Source organism: Phyllobates terribilis, unplaced genomic scaffold, assembly GCF_046119375.1.
Source record: "Phyllobates terribilis strain yellow unplaced genomic scaffold, ASM4611937v1 Scaffold_5__5_contigs__length_657084704, whole genome shotgun sequence".
NCBI classification, from domain to species: domain Eukaryota; kingdom Metazoa; phylum Chordata; class Amphibia; order Anura; family Dendrobatidae; genus Phyllobates; species Phyllobates terribilis.
The window spans coordinates 91,832,724-91,848,748 of NW_027362765.1; the positions used below are offsets into that span (position 1 = coordinate 91,832,724).

The following is a 16,025-nucleotide window of genomic DNA, read 5'->3' on the forward strand; positions in this document are numbered from 1 at the left end:
ACCAGATAGTTCCACCTGTTGCCGTTTCATCAGTGCCCGGATCTCTTTTTGGAGGACACGCTGCTGGCCGGAACTGGCGTTCTTGGCAACCTGCTGTAAAATGAGAATCACCTCTGCAAGACAATTTTCAATTACATTGGTTCTCAGGGTGATTCTAGGGTGACTCTCATGACGGTCTATGTCCACTATAATCAGTCCTTGTGCCGCTAGTTCGACTTTACCGATTTTAATGGTCACCTCCTTGAATCCCACCTGCGGCACGGGCTGACCATTGCTGGCGATGATACTCAGGTCGTCGTCTGGGTAGCGGGTTATGTCCGAATCATTCCAGTGCTGCTTGAAGAGCACGTACGGGATGGTGGTGACCTGTGACCCAGTGTCTAGTAGGGCACTCATAGGAATGCCATCCAGTACCACAGGCAAGATTGGACGTCCCCCTACGTATTTATCATGCCAGTTTGATGGGCCTGATGGTCTTATGCCTGGGGGTTGGCCCTCCACCCCAGGTTGTGCCCGTTTAAATGACAGTACCTTGCCACATGTCCGGGTTGATTGCAGCGGCGGCAAATAGGTCGTCCGTCCTCGTTGTATCGATCGCTGGGTCTTCCTCTGGCCGGTGGGGTCCTCCTTGGTCGGCGCCACGGGATGTCCTCCAGTCCGGATGCCAGCTCGATCCTTCCTGCAGTAGAAACCTGTAAAGACTGCACAGTTCGGGTTAGCGCGGCAACGCTTTTAGTTAGCTCTTGGACCTGATGGTGCAGGTCTGTAGCCGGGTCACTGTTTAAAGCCTGCGCATCAGCTCCCACAGGCCCTGCAGACAAGGGCGCCGTCTCCTGGTGATAAGTGATAGCAGGGCGCCTGTGGGTCACATCGCCACCTGGTGCCGGTTCTCGGAGCACCCGGATGGCTCTGTCCTTGAACTGTGCAAAGTCCAGGTCAGGGTCCTGTAAGGCCATTGCCCGCAACTGGGTTCGGTGGGCATTGCACAGTAGACCCTCAATGAATTGTTCAGTTAACAGCTTATCTTCATTTCCCACGCTGTCAGGGTCTGCCTGCTTAATGGCTCTCAGGGCCTCTTGTAGGTTTAGAGCATAGTCTCTTATACTCTCATGTGCCCGTTGTTTGCACCCATAAAATCATAGTTTTATTTCGGCTGAGGTGCGGGTGTCAAATGTGTCTTTCAGCCGGGTTAGTATGTCTCTGACAGTCCTCTTCCTCCCAGGTGGCCAGGACTTTACCTCCCTTTGGGCTGCCCCGATTAATTGGGCCACCAGGATGCTCACTTTTTGCGCCTCCGTGAGGGGATACACCTGGAAGAGGCTATCCAGCCTTTCTCTGAAGTCATTTAGGGTATGTGACTCCCCTGAGTACTGGGGTAGCCAGGCTGCCCCCGGGATATAGGGCATGGTGAAAGGCATGACCGCAGCAGCGGTGGCGCTGGCGGCGGCTGTGGCGGTGAAGCTCTCCTCCGTATCCGACATCCTCCTCCCCCCTAGTGGACCGTGGCCTACCTTGCGATGATCCTCTTCCGTAGGCCGCGGCTCCGCAGTGGATCGTCAGGGTTGAGGACCTTCCGTCGCGCTCCTGTGACGTCGGCGTCTGCTGGGCTCCTTCCAGCACCTTACGCAACGTCCGGACGTGAGGCGGGGCTTCAGTTCTCGCGGGCTTTCGGAGTCCACGCCCCTCTTCTTCCCGCGCGGCGCCCTCAAGATGGCGTCCAATGGCGGGAAAACTCCACGGATGGCGGGAAGAAGGCAGAAGATGGCGTCGGATGGCGGGAAACTTCACCACAGGTAAGTATAAAAGTCTCTTTTTTCAGGCACGCAGTACCCGGTGGTTGCGGGCACGTAATCCTGCCGACTACGCCAAAGTTGACGCGCCCCCTGGGCCAGTGCTGTAGTGCGGCGCGCGTGCGCGCGGGGAATACCCGGAGCCGGATCCGATGGGGGTAGTAGTCTTCGTGTGGCGGTGACCCGGTCCGTGCCCAGGGTGGTCAAACTAAGTGGCAGCTATTGGTATGATGGTATTAATGTCCGACTACGCCACCCGTTGAATGCGGCTATGAAGCCGCCGCTGCAGGGCAGTCTGCTGAGGCCGGTGGTACGGATGTGCAGCGTGGATGGTATAACCCCCAACGGGAGGGGTATGGCCTCAGGGCAGAGGATGAGGTTGATGTTGGGAGTGATGGTGTGGATGTCCCAGCACTAATGGTGCGACAAGGAAGCACGGAGATGCGAGGGTACAGTTCAGGGTCTTTACTGATGGTACAAGGCAAATTCCCCCGGGAGTACTGGCTAGTAGTTGGGGCCTGGTTAGTCTGCGAGTAAGCCGGAGTTCCCCTGGCCAGGTGGAGTTGTAGGCCTTCCCGTTAGTCTGTACCCTTCCTGGCTACCCTGCTTTCGGCGGTTACAAGTAGCCCACGTCCCTGGGTATACCGTGTGGTGCTCACCCGTATGGCTGGTGACCTGGGGCCTCCTGTTAGCCTCCGCTCCGGGATGGCGGTGCTGGTCCCTTCGTTGTGACTGAGCCTCCGGGCTTTTATGGCCAGAGGACCTGGAATCCCCTGCCGGATGGATTCTGCTGCTGGGTATATCTTAGTCCCCACAGCCTCGGACTCCTGTGTCCGGTTTTAGTACCTTCTCCCAGGGCGAGCTCTGCACAGCTCCAGCCCCTGGCGCTTCTCCTTGGCTCCTACAGAGCTCCTGAGGTCTATCTGTCCCTGTTTCTGCGTGTCCAGACCAGACTCCGTCTCTGTCTGGAACTCCTCTCTCCTAACCCTGCCTCAGCCCCAGTTTATGTAGGGGAAGTTCTTCCCCTCCCAGGACTGGGCAGGAGGTGTGGCATGCTTAGGATTCCTGCCCAGGAGACCTCCCACCTGCTCACAGACGTAATATTGCTATTACTGTGGAAACCAGACCCCTGGGGTGCCACACAGTCACTGTGTACATACATTACATTACTTATCCTGTACTGATCCTGAGTTGCATCCTGTATTATACCCCAGAGCTGCACTCACTATTCTGCTGGTGCAGTCACATTTCACAGACAAAAGTTAAGAAAAAGTACAAATGCCAAATTTACCCTGTAGTAAGTAAATAGGTAAATAGTAATAGTACATGAAAATAACATAGGGTACTTGGTTAATGCTATAAAAGCCATCCCACCGCGACAAGGTGAACCCAGTCAGGACGGTCCTAGCCTGTCTCTGGTATTACCACCTTACCTTGTGTCGGCCAACCTCAATGTGAATATGGGCAGAGCAGCACAGGGCCCTGACTGTGCATTTCATCTATAAAGCTTCCCATGGGCAGGTGGCTGAACAGTTGGGCCTCTGTCCTGGTCTTCCCTGATTCACATTGAGGTCGACTGACGCAAGGGACAAGATAGGACCATCCCGACAGGGCACAACTTATTGGCATGGGATGGCTTTTTTTGATCCAGATAGTGTTACCTAAGTATCCTATTACTATTTACTTTACTTTCTAGGTATATTGAGGTATATGCTCATTATGTTTAGTTCTTGGTTTTTTTTTAGATGGTGAAGACTGCAGGGAAAAAGCATGTTCGAAGCTCGGACTGGCACTCAGACAGGTGTCCGTGATCTTCACGAATTAATTCCATTGTCCAGATAAATGTAGTCAGTAGGAATAATGTCTTCCTTGTCGTGATTTACCTTGTAGCTATTGACATTTTCTGCAGTTTAGCCTTATTTTTTACTCAAGACTCAGGTTAGGGGTTAATTTCAAGAATGCGTTTCTCTGGTCCCAGAGACAAAATTCCATCTGCCCAAGTCTCCTCAGGAAACACAAGTCTTTAACACATGGAGTAAGATCTTAATCCGGAATGCTGAAGGAAGCCCTAACTGTTCTATAATCTGAACCAGTTTCCTGACAGAGAGAAAGATCGCCGCCGCCGTTCTGAACATAAAGTTGCCTGAGGTACATGTGTTTTTGGAAAAATACACACTTGCTGGCTCCAAAGAGGAGCGGTTCTAGAAAATTGATGCTATTTAAGCGTACGACTCATTAAGTCTTGTTGTCAGATGTTAGGACCTTCGGAGTTATTGGCTCCAATTTAAATCATTCTTGAACAAGTGGAGATATAGGCGTTGAAAGGTCTACGACTGCTCCCAGCTCGAAGGAACACAGTACACTTGTGTATACTGTGGTAAATTTTTGCATTTTGGCTAGACATCCTTTCTGCTTCTGAGCCCAACTCTCTTCTAAGTATAAAATCACTATAGCTTCACGTGAACAAAATTGTTGGACTGGAAAGGAAGCCTCGTGAAATCAAATTGCCACCTTTCCCTATACTTTTTGACTATTTGCAATAGAGGAGAAAAAACTGAAAAAAAAGTTTCCATCTAAGTCCATGTTCCATATCGTTAGACTACATCTTCCTTCTGTTTTTTTTATGACACTTTTGGCATCCAGGTCCATTAATGACCATTTTGAGATCCACAGAAGGAGACAAAATTGCATAACGATTGGGCAGACTCACAAAATTGAGTTGCCACTGTTGTCAATAGTCTTTTTTCACTATTTGCAGTGGAAGAACCAAAAATAGTTACTCTCAGGCTGGCCATACACAATAGATGGCTTTTGGCCAAATGATCATTCGGATGACAGCCATCTCAGCCGACTCTCCCATAGACAGGAGCGCTCATTCGGCTGAGCTCTGCCGTGTTCTCTATGCGTAAGCCATCAACTGACACATCGACTGGGGGCTTATCTCCGGGAGAACAATATGATCGGCAGTCCAAAATGCCTGATCGTTGTCTCCCCTGACCATCATTTGGCTGCCACCACCATACACATTAAAACGTTGGCCGAACCCATTGATATCAGAGGGTTCAACCAACATAAGTCTAATGTGTATGGCCAGATTTTATCTGTGAGACCATTATGGGTTCCACAAAAAGAACTAAAATTTCTTGGCGATCAACAATTATCGAGAAGTATCATGAAATCGAATTGCCATCATTCTTAGTAATCATCTTTGACTATTTGTAGTGGAGGGGGAAAAAATTCTATCTGAATCCATGATCCTTCAATACCATTGAAGATCATTAGAAATTCTACAAAAGGAATTGTCTAAAGATTGAAAATTGTCAGGAAGCCTCAAAAATCCCATTGTCACCTTTTGTTATTGAATCTCAGTAAGAATCTTTGATTATTTGCAGTGTAGGAAAAGAGAAAGAAAAAGTTGTCTTCTCAGTCTGTGTCCTTTGTGGTAAGATTAGATCTTACTACTTGTTATTTGGTTTTAGGTTCAATAAAAGGACCAAAAAAATTGGTGATTGAAAACTCATGAGAAGCTTCTTGAACTTGAGTTGCCACCTTTCTGGGTCTTTGACAATAGGTAGTGAAGAACAGATGAAAATTCTCATGAAAAGTTCCCATCTTAGTTCGCATGTCTAGATAATCATTAAAGGGAACCTGTCACATTTGGATAACACTTTGAAGCTGCAGATATAGGCTTAAATTTCAGGTTAATAGCATTATTGAGGTGCCTAGCCGATGTACTGAATGAGTGGCTACTTGGAGAAAATTAACTTTATTCCCCCTGGGAGCCCTCGGCTATCAGTCATAGAGGTATGCCAACGTGGCCACAGTCGCTGCTCACTGCACTGAGAGTGGCAGCTGTAAGCACGCACCGGCACTTTGACTGACAGCCGGATCAGCATCAATACTGTAGCTATGCCAGCATGCCTGTATGACTGAAAGGAGGCTGCTCCCAGAAGGAATAAGGTTCATTTTCTCCTGGTAGCCACACTTTCAGTATAGAGGCTGGGCACCTTTCTAACACTAAAATTGTAAGGGAGTCTCATAAACTTGCGGTACCTCTGTTCACTAATGTTTTTCTTCTCTGACGTTTCGTAGTGAAGGGAAAAATAAACAAAAAGTTTTCATCTTAGTCCTTGTTCAGTAAGACCAGTTTTCACAGAAGAACCCAAAATTGACCAATGATTGAACAAGTTTAGGTGTTCAAAAATAATCTGAGACTGGTGACTTCAGTGGGTCAGGGTCCAGTTTTCTTTAAGACCTTTGATGGGTCAAAGTTCAATTTGGTACATTAGGGGATTTATTTCTTTAAGACATTAGATAGGTCAGGATCAACTTATATTGGCCACAAATTTTAGATTGTCCATATCTGAAAACAATTTTTGGTGTTATTTGAACCCAATTTTTGGGGGGATTGGTAATTGATCTAATCAAAAGTGACTTTAAGCTTACAATCTTAACATGTATATGGCCAGCACTAACAGTCAGTTGTTTCTTTCCAGATTTATACCAAAAATTGTGCATTGCTTATAGCCATACCTTTCAGCATCACGCCAACCAAAAATATGGCATACGACATATGACAATGCTCAACCAATCTTGGCAACCCTATCTTCAGGACTTTCTGTCAGTCCTTGCCAAGGGTGGAGATATCACTAGAGTAACCTGTACATCCGTACATGGGCCCAAAATGTAAGGGGGCCCATTTCCACCTCCAAAACATTTGGAATTGTGCATTATGATGAGCTATTGGCCCATATATTGTTCTTGTACAGGGGCCTTTTTTTCTCTCTGTCCACCAGTGGCCCTTGCACTCTGTAGACCTTCATTAGATGAGTGGAACATGTATACCATGGAACTTCTCATCTGACCTGTGTGGCACCCCTTCCAACAGGTTCACTTTGCATGGAATTGTTTCCATAAATCTTTGCTCGAAGTAGGCAAAGCAATTGGGGGGTAATTTTTTTACTCACTGATTGATCTCTGATTGGCTGAGGATTAATTCCTAACATTTCCTAGTCTATCCAGACTAGTAAATAGAGCTTGTGAGAATGGGAGTGGCACTCGGATCATTGAGTATTGATTCTTCTATTTTTCTTAACCCATTGTGAGTCATTAAAAAACATTTTTAACCCCTTTAAATGGACGAACCAGTTTCTTCAAGAATCCTAGTACACTGTATTCGAGAGGTTCCAAGGGTAAAAGTGCATCGAAATGGCATAGGGAGACTTATAGGTCTCTCCCTTTTGTGTGTGCACCCAATATGAAAAATTTCATGGGGGAGCTAATTATGCAGACATGCCCTCGGATTATTTTTAAGCCACGCCCTCTTGGAAGACAATAAAAATTAGCATATTGAGTGGGCTCATTTGAAAGGCCCATATCTCTGGAACCGTATGGTGGATTTTTAGAATAAAAAAAGTAAAATACTCATTGGAACAGCGGGAGTAAAATAATAGCACAAATTGGGTACTTTTGACCCAGTGACAGGTCCCGTTTAAACCCATCAATGCCCAAAATTATACCAAAAAAATGTCAGCAGTTGGCTACAACCCTGGTGAATAAATGCTGTCGTACTCTGTAGCACTCTATATCCCAGACCGCCGCAGACTTATCTCCCTCTGAATGTGTGAGTGAAAAGCCGCCTGTCGGGCTGCGCGCGGCACAATATGTTTATATATATTTTTCTTCCTTATTTATAGAAGGTAGAATACTGGCTCACACATTAGTAAGCGATACGTACCAGGTTTGTTATTTTAATTCGCTCGCAGGGAATTTAAAACGATTTTTAATGTCTCTGAATAAAAATCCACTGTTTCTGCATAATTTATAACTGGCACACACCGGCCAAAGGACCTTTTTTTGATTTAAGTATTTCTAATGTAAAATGGAGGCAAGAATGAGACCCCTGCGGGAATAGTGTGTCGCGCGCTGTTCAGATTGAATTTATAGGTTTGTTATTACACATGAAATGCTTTATAAAAACTGTATAAATGAGACATGTAACGTCTCCAACCAGGGTAGGGAAAATATAGAGTCTTAACATGCAAAAAAAAAAAAAATGGGATCAGATTTTTTTTCCCCTGGAACAGCGCCTCTTTTGTGTACTGGCTGTATCTGATATTGCAGCTCAGTTATCAATATCTCTTGCTGTAGTATATGGGTAAGTCAATCCAAGTTTGGCATTATATAACCAAGCAAACCTTTAAAATTGACTGGTGCTGTTAGAAGGGGTACTGTGGGACAGTGTGAGGCATGTTGTATGCAAAATAAAGGGGTACGTCCATAAAATATGTCCAACGGATGCACACATATGGGAAAAATGGGGGACTACAGACCGTTTGGTCACGCATATGGTCAGAGAATGAATGTAGGGGTGTCTGAACATGTGCATACTCCTTTTATTCACTTCTATGGGAGTTACAAAAGGCAAGGCTATCTTCTCCAGATGGGTCTGGGCACCACTTTTCTCCATGCATGTGAGGGTCTAGAAGTGGAATCTGTATCAAATAATTATCCCATATTCTATGGCAAGAGGTGGGAATACTGCAGCATGCTAAATGCAGACATGGTCTAGTATTCTCACCTCGTGAGGCCCCTCAGGTCTTACCCAGTTTTTCTCAGAGGTTTGGTTTAAAGGGGTATTTTCAAAAGCAATATCCTAAAGAGGAGAAGATGAGATTGTGGTGGCCCTTAGACCAGAAAGATTGTGCACCCCTGATCTATTGTGTTACTTAGGTTGGGGCAACCACTTTATTTTACCAAGAAGACTCCTCTAAACTTGATATAGACACAAGACAGTATGACCATTGAGCCTCTTCCCCCACTATCTTTTTGGAAACACTGGTTCATTGAGAGGGGGAGTTCTGCACAGCTCCACAATAACCATAGACTAGAGGTATGAGGCCAACCTAATCCTCATTTTATTGGGCACCATATCAAGTGCCTATATGAAAACTGGGAACCACTAGTAGGCTCCAGAAAAAATTAGATCTGATGAATTCCCAAAAGAGTTGACAAATCCTCAAGTACTGCCAAAACATCAAAAGCAGGACTTTCAGAAGGTTTCTGGTTCACGCTACCTGGATACTTCATCATTACACAGTGCCACATTCAGGGGACAGCTATTAGGGGCATTCAATTGGCGAGGATACAGCATGGTCTTCAAAACAGATGTGGCCCCAGGAAGCGATTTTGGTGGCAAACTTCACGCATCACAGTCAGTACCCTTCCAGAAACCAGTCTCTAAGAGTGAGAAGGTATGTCTCTATACGGTATGAAATTCCTAGTTTGGGGTGCTGTATTGGAAACAGTTGAATTAATTTTACAAGGATCCTTAAAAGTTTGACTCTTCCTAATTACTGGAGGTGTGATCACAAAGATCTCCACTGATTCTGATAATTGGGGTCTGAAATGCCCTTTAGAATAGAGTGGCGGACTGCTGCACTCGGCTATATTCGGTAGTCCCATAGTCAATAAATAGAGCGCCGGAGTGCATACTCAACCACATCTCCGTTCTAATCAGGCATTTTAGAGCCACGTTCTAGGGATCATTGGGGATCCCAAGGTATTTCTTATCCTATGGATAAGTGATAATTTACTGGTTTGGGACAAAGAGTAGCTACAATTGGAAATACCCCACCGACATCTTCCTATAGCCTTCCAACTTGTGGTGGTACTTGCCATATATCTAGAGAACTTGCTCTCTTCTTGTTTTGAGACTTCATTGTGCAGCTTAACGTGTGATCATAGACTAGGAGGTGTAAAGATTAGAATGCATTGATGGGCTGTAATTGAGTAGAGGGTACTTGACTGCATGAAGAACCGTTGTAAAAAATGTGCACATTGGGTTTATTTGCTGCTGCCTCTCCATATTGTCCAGTGTTCAGGATTACAGTAATACTATACATGGGGCATGCTCATTAGTTTTCCATAGCTGCAGTCATTATGTCCAGGCCCCTTCCCCCTCCAATGTTCGGGGGTATTTTTCTCCATATGTTCTATGAGTCCCCAGCTGGGATACTTCTTATTAAATACTTCCCAAACGCTGCCCTCGCCTGCCTTCCTATGGAGCACCTTTGCAGACTGAGTTGATTTGTGCTGAGGCATCTCATTACTGCCTCTTATGATCTGGTTACCTGGGCGCCAGGAGCTCGTAGGTTTTCAGGAAACACATTTTTTTTTTGTTGGAAATCCGTGTCGATAAAGATCACTTGGAAACTTTGTTTTCCACTCGAACTTGGAAAAAAAGCAACTCACATGCTAATAAGTGGTTTAACCCTCCATTATTTTCCAAGACTGTCTCCAGAAATCCAGTAACTTAGGCTTAGATAGATGGAGTCACAATAACAGTGAATGCAAAATTTTCCATATTAATCAAAGTCAACTAACGTCTCCATCTTATTCACCCTATGACACTGCGCTGTCCGGCACCATTAGCTGAAGATACACTTCAAATATGTCTTCAGTAAAATGGCGCCGGATAGCGATATGCGCATGTGCCGATCCGACGCCTCACTCCTGCCCCGGTCTCCGGCGAAGAGAGAGGCACCGTGGCAACGCTCCTCCCGGTCAGGTAAGTATGGCGCTGGAGATCGCAGTATGCGTTCAGTGTCTACGCATACCGCGATCTCCGGCGCCATACACTCCTCTTACCTGTAACGGCTGGATGCGGTCTTCTGTCTGGAGCCAGACTGCGCGTCACGCATGCGCAGTCTATAAAGGCTTCAGACAGAGACATGCTTAGCCGATTATATTATAGATATATATATATATATATGTATATATATATTTATTCAGAAAGTTCAAGGGAAATATTGCAGACCTTTATGGATAAGGTACATTGGTGATCTCTGCTTAAGGTCACGTTCTCTGAAATGAACACATGGGGACTATATTTTAACACACTGTATACTAAGAAATGTTAGGTATGCTCTAATATTACAGACTTACATTATAGAACCGCCATATTGAGGTCTGCCATTGAGGAACATTTACTAAAACTAGTGCAAAGGACTAGTGCAAGTTACCCTATAGCAACTAAATGGATTGGACCCACTCCAAGCCAATTCCATCACTCTGAAAAATTAGTACAGGAAACCAATTGGCTACTGCGAGATAATTTTGCCATGTTTCTCAATTTCATCCATTGGCTTTCGATGTATGCCCAAAAATTGTTGGTTGCTCCAATTTAGAGCCGAACCTGAGAACCATAAAGAGTAATGCATACAGCATTATCAATCTCCGCTCTCTGACTTCTCAGAGGACCTTTTATTCTACTGTGCATTATGAAGAAGCCTTTGGCAGTCACGGAGCCAAATTACAGTCATCTTAAAGGAATCCCGGTGAACCACATTTCAAATTAATAAACCAAGAACTATTTGGAAAAATTAGAAAATTTTGAAACAAGATGAGATGAATCAGCTCTGCCCCGAGGCTCGCCATTAATTCCCTCTTTAAAAGGGGTCAAATTAAAACATTCGTCTTGAGAGATCCTGGTAATCTGGAAGGGTGAAGTCGTCAGTGGTGCCTGCAAGGAAGAGGAGATAGACAAGTAGTTAAATGATTATCTTGCCAACTAATTGTCTGGGCACAGCTCTTTTTTTTTAATGGCACAATATACAATAATGGCTCCTTTGTGTGAGACGCAGGGATGTGCACACAGACTTTTCTGTCTCATGTTTCATCCTATACTTTAAAATGGAAGATTATATGAAGTGCAGTAGACAAAGTATTTGTCCAATGTGAAATAAAATGTACAAGAATGTCATAGACGCCACATACCTGCGCAGCCTCGAAATCTCAATCAAAAATGTCCTATGATCAATAGCAATCTCTTTCCCATCTTCCCCACCCTGGTCCCTTTAAAGATATTTAAAAAAATAGCTAAACGGTGTTCTGAAATGGGCATTTACTTTATGGGTATGTGAACACTACGCCTTTCAGGCTGATCCACTCTGTTACCCACCTGAAAAAGTACTTAAAAAATGCAAAAAAGAATGACCATATGCATTACAATGGAAAAATGTGCGTATGTTTAGTCTTTTTGAACTTCTTTAATCACTTTGAAAGCCATGAAACAGCTAAAAGAAGTGACATGACCATTCTTCTGGGGACTAACAATCAATAGTTTCTATCAAAATGTACCCCCCCCCCCCAAAAAAAAAAAAAAAACGCCAGCAAAAACAACAGAAAAAGGATCAAAAAAACATCAGAAAAAGACGCTTCCGGACAAAAGACAGTCTTTTTAGTCTTCCTCTAGCAAGACTAAAAGACATTGTGTGCACATACCCTAAAGGGATTTTCAAGGGCTTTTAGTGATTGGTGGGAAACCAAATTCTAGTATTCCACTAGTCAGCTAAATTATGGAGACAGAGCTACATGACCTGACCAGGAAGAGCTGCCAATATGGACATGCCACTTTGACAATGTTGTTGTGCCAAATATGGTGGGACTACCAGTGTTCAGACATTGATGGCCAATTCTAAAAATAGACCATCTATATTTGAAGACGTATTCCAGCCAGAATCATTTATTACCTATCCACTAGATTAGAGATGTATTTTAGTTCTGTGGGATTCAACCACTGAGACCTCCACTGATCACCACTATGGTCCCTTTTTACTCCCAGCTAGCAGTAACTGGGCTAAACCGACCACTGCTACAATCAAAATCCTCCAAGCGGCCGTTCTTGGCTGGGAAAAATGGTGGACTTCAATCCCCCAACTCTGATGATAGCAGTGGTCCTAGAAGTGAGATCCATACTCATCTAGCTTTCATCATCTATCCAACTTTCCAACTCCTTGCAATGATCTTATTGTTGGGACGCCATTGATCACATATTGGACTGTGATGGACCCCCATTAATTATTATAGAAGTGGACCCAGCCCTTCGTTCATCCTAGCTGCAAAGAGATGGATATTATGAGTTTGAGTGGACTGGCGATTGGGCATGCTCTGTGTATGGCTTCCACTTTGGTGATTAGTGGGAGTTTCAGTTATCAAGCCACCACCTTTGTAGCATTTATCACCTGTCCAGTAAGAGTCTAACAATTCTCAACTATCCAGCTATTTAGCCACTTTATTGTTCTAAATGTCAGGGGTCCCGATGGCGGGACAGCTACTGATCAGATATCGATGGCTTATTCTAAGGGTGAGGTCGGTTCACACATGGTAAGATTTTAATATTAGAGAATAGGACCGTCCCGATTGGGGTACACCTTGTCATGGTGAGATGGCTTTTATTCTTTTTTTAACAAAAACAGTGTTTACTAAGTACCCTATTTTATTTATGTGCACTATTGCTTTTTACTTATTTACAGCAGAGTATATGTTCATTTTGTTTCTATTTTGGGCTTTATCTGTTAAATGGCCACAGTGTGAACATGCTCTTTTACTTTGCATGTACACCAACTTATACTCCAGCTCATTTATTTGGATTTGCTTATACTAACGATAGTCAAAAAAAATGTTTAAAGGAATATTCCTGCCTCAGGGCTTTAACACATGTCCATTGGACAGGAGATAAATCCCAAACAGTTGGGGGTAGGTTGCTGGAACACACAGCAGTTGACACAAAAGTGGCTGCACTCCCTCATTACTCCAAGCTGCAAGGTTTGAGTGGATCAGCGATTATGCATATTCAGTTGAAGATCTGGTGATCATGGCAGGTCCAAGAAGTCAGCCCCCCACATATTTATGCTAAATTGTCAGAGTCCCAGTGATCAGACATTGATGGCCTATTTTAAGTATAGACCATCAATAGTTAAATGGGTATTCGAGTCTGCACAGTTTATCACTTATCCACTGAATAAGTGACACACAGGTGGGGGTCGGACTGATCACCAAAATGGTAAAACCACAATCCCAGTGGAGAAACGGTTCTCAACCGTTACTCAATTCAAATTCGATTCCAATCTCCTTTTTGCAGTTGGGAGGATCAGAGGGACGGGGCGCCAAAGTGGTTTTAGTGGCTAGATCCTACCTATCTAGTATTTTTCACCAATCCTTTACATAGTTGAAAAATCATTCAGGTTAAAAAATCCACTTAAGTAAAGAAAAAAAAACATTTTAGTGTTTATTAGTTCTCCCTGATACTGTACAAAAACAAGAACTGTCCATTTCTGCTTTCGGTTACCCTACAGGATAAATTATGTATTCCAGTAATTTTGCAATGGCTAACGGCCTAAGGTGTTAAAGGGAAAAATCAGTGTTTTTCTTCCTTCTGTTGGCACATCCTTCCTCCTAGCATTTGTCATTAATTAACAGAAAAGATTTACCATGCAGCCATCACATCCACGGCTTTTCACGAGCTGAGTGATAATGACCCTGGAGACGTTGACCTGTGACTTCATTTTTTCCCCTTTCGCACTGGAGCCTCTTACTATTTTAGGACACCAGAGAATTGCACTCTCACATTTCCTTCCCGTCCGCAGCCACCCCACTGGGGTCTGGAGGCTTAAAGTCCTATTACTTTAAGGAGGAAAATAGAATTTCTTTCATAGTGGAAGATGTCCTCTGGAGTAGAGGAAGACAAAAACTGCCAACGACTGGAGACATGAGAGACACCTTCGCTTCTCCGGTTCTGTTTGCATAAGGTTTAGGTGCGGATATAAATCTTCTTTCTTGCTCTCAGTCTCCATATGCCTGCACGTAACACTGCAATTGATATCAAAGGGATATCAGGACATCTGTTATTAGTAACCGCCGATACTCTCTTTGTACAACCGTCATACCGTATGACGTGACTTCCGAAGAAGTTAAAGGACTCACACCCCGACCTGCTTAGACAATTGGCATCTGCCATCAATTAAACAAGGAACACTTTTAAGTCATCTTATATGAAGTGAAGGACACTAGAAATAAAAGCGCCATCTGGTTTACCAGCCACCTAATGGAAAAATGTCTTAAAACACAAACTAATAGGAGTAGATGGGTCCTGGATTGTAAAATGTTCTAGATTTTCAGATGCAAGGGTGTGTAAGGCTGTAAAAAGGAAAATGCACCAAAAAAGTACATTTTTTTACCAAGTGGCATGAGGGTACCCAGTGAACCTAAAGTAACATCTTTTTATTCCTAACAAAACCTAAGATAGAAACAAAATGAGTATATACCCTGCAGTAAGGAAATAATATATAAATGAAATGCCTAGCTCAAAAAATAAAGCCACACCACAAAATCAACAGCAAAACCTTAGAAATGAGCCAGAACATAAGTTGGTATACATGCAACGTATAGGATCATGTTCACACTGTGGCCATTTAACAGACAAAACCTAAGATAGAAACAAAATGAGCATATACCCTGCTGTAAGTAATATATAAATGAAATGCCTAGCTCAAAAAGGGAGCCGCAGCCCTGTTTGTACAAAGTACAAGAAACAACAGCAAAAACCAAAAAAATAAGCCGAAGCATAAGTTGAATATATATAAAAACGTGTAGGAGCATGTTCACACTGTGGCCATTTAACAGTCAAAACCTAAGATAGAAACACAATGAGCATATACCCTGCTGTAAGTAAAAAGCAATAGTATAAATAACGTAGGGTACTTAGTAAACACTGGTTTTGATCAAAAAAGTGTAGAAGCCGTCCCACCTCAATACAGTGTACCCCCAATTGGGAAAGTCCTATCCTATCTCTAGTACTAAAACCTTACCATGTGTCAGACGACCTCAGTGTAGATGGGGGCAGAGCAGGACTGAGGCCGGAATGTTCAGGCACCCAGTCATGGGAAGCTAAATAAATGTTCAGAAAGAGGACCACACCCGTTTGTACAAAAAACTACAGCAAAACCAAAGAAATGAGCCAGAGCATAAGTTGTTACGTGCACTGTGTAAGAGCATAACCAGCATACGAATCTATAGAATTGGTGTCAGTGTATAAAATTGCTAGATTATAAGACATAAGGGTCCAAAAAGCTAATGCAAAAAATATATATTATTATTGGGAAAAGTGGTACGTGGTGCTAGGTACCCTAGGTCCCTGGTGGTCTAGGGTAGATGGTGATATAAGGTAGTAATTAGTGAAGGTTTTTTTTGTAACATCCCTGATTGGCTAGGGAACAAAATAAGTTCATGGTTGAGTCTTTAGTGGTCTAAGACACTGAAAGGGTTTATGGTTTGTATCGGTCCCAGAGCACTGAATTGAGTTCATGATTACATCCATGATGGTAGTAAATGACATTTTCTGTTACATTCCTGGTTGTCTAGGGTATTAAAGGGGTTTATACTTACCACTGGTGG

At 43.9% G+C, this 16,025-nt stretch overlaps 1 long non-coding RNA gene across 1 annotated transcript in view; it reads right to left on the bottom strand.

The window, feature by feature from the left end:
- Nucleotides 1-8,785: 8,785 nt before the first annotated feature.
- LOC141272159 (uncharacterized) overlaps nt 8,786-16,025 on the bottom strand; it is a 43,648-nt gene continuing 36,408 nt past the window's right edge. The window contains exon 3 of the long non-coding RNA XR_012321983.1: nt 8,786-11,313. This is a non-coding gene — a long non-coding RNA (uncharacterized lncRNA). The remainder of the gene's footprint in view (nt 11,314-16,025) is intronic.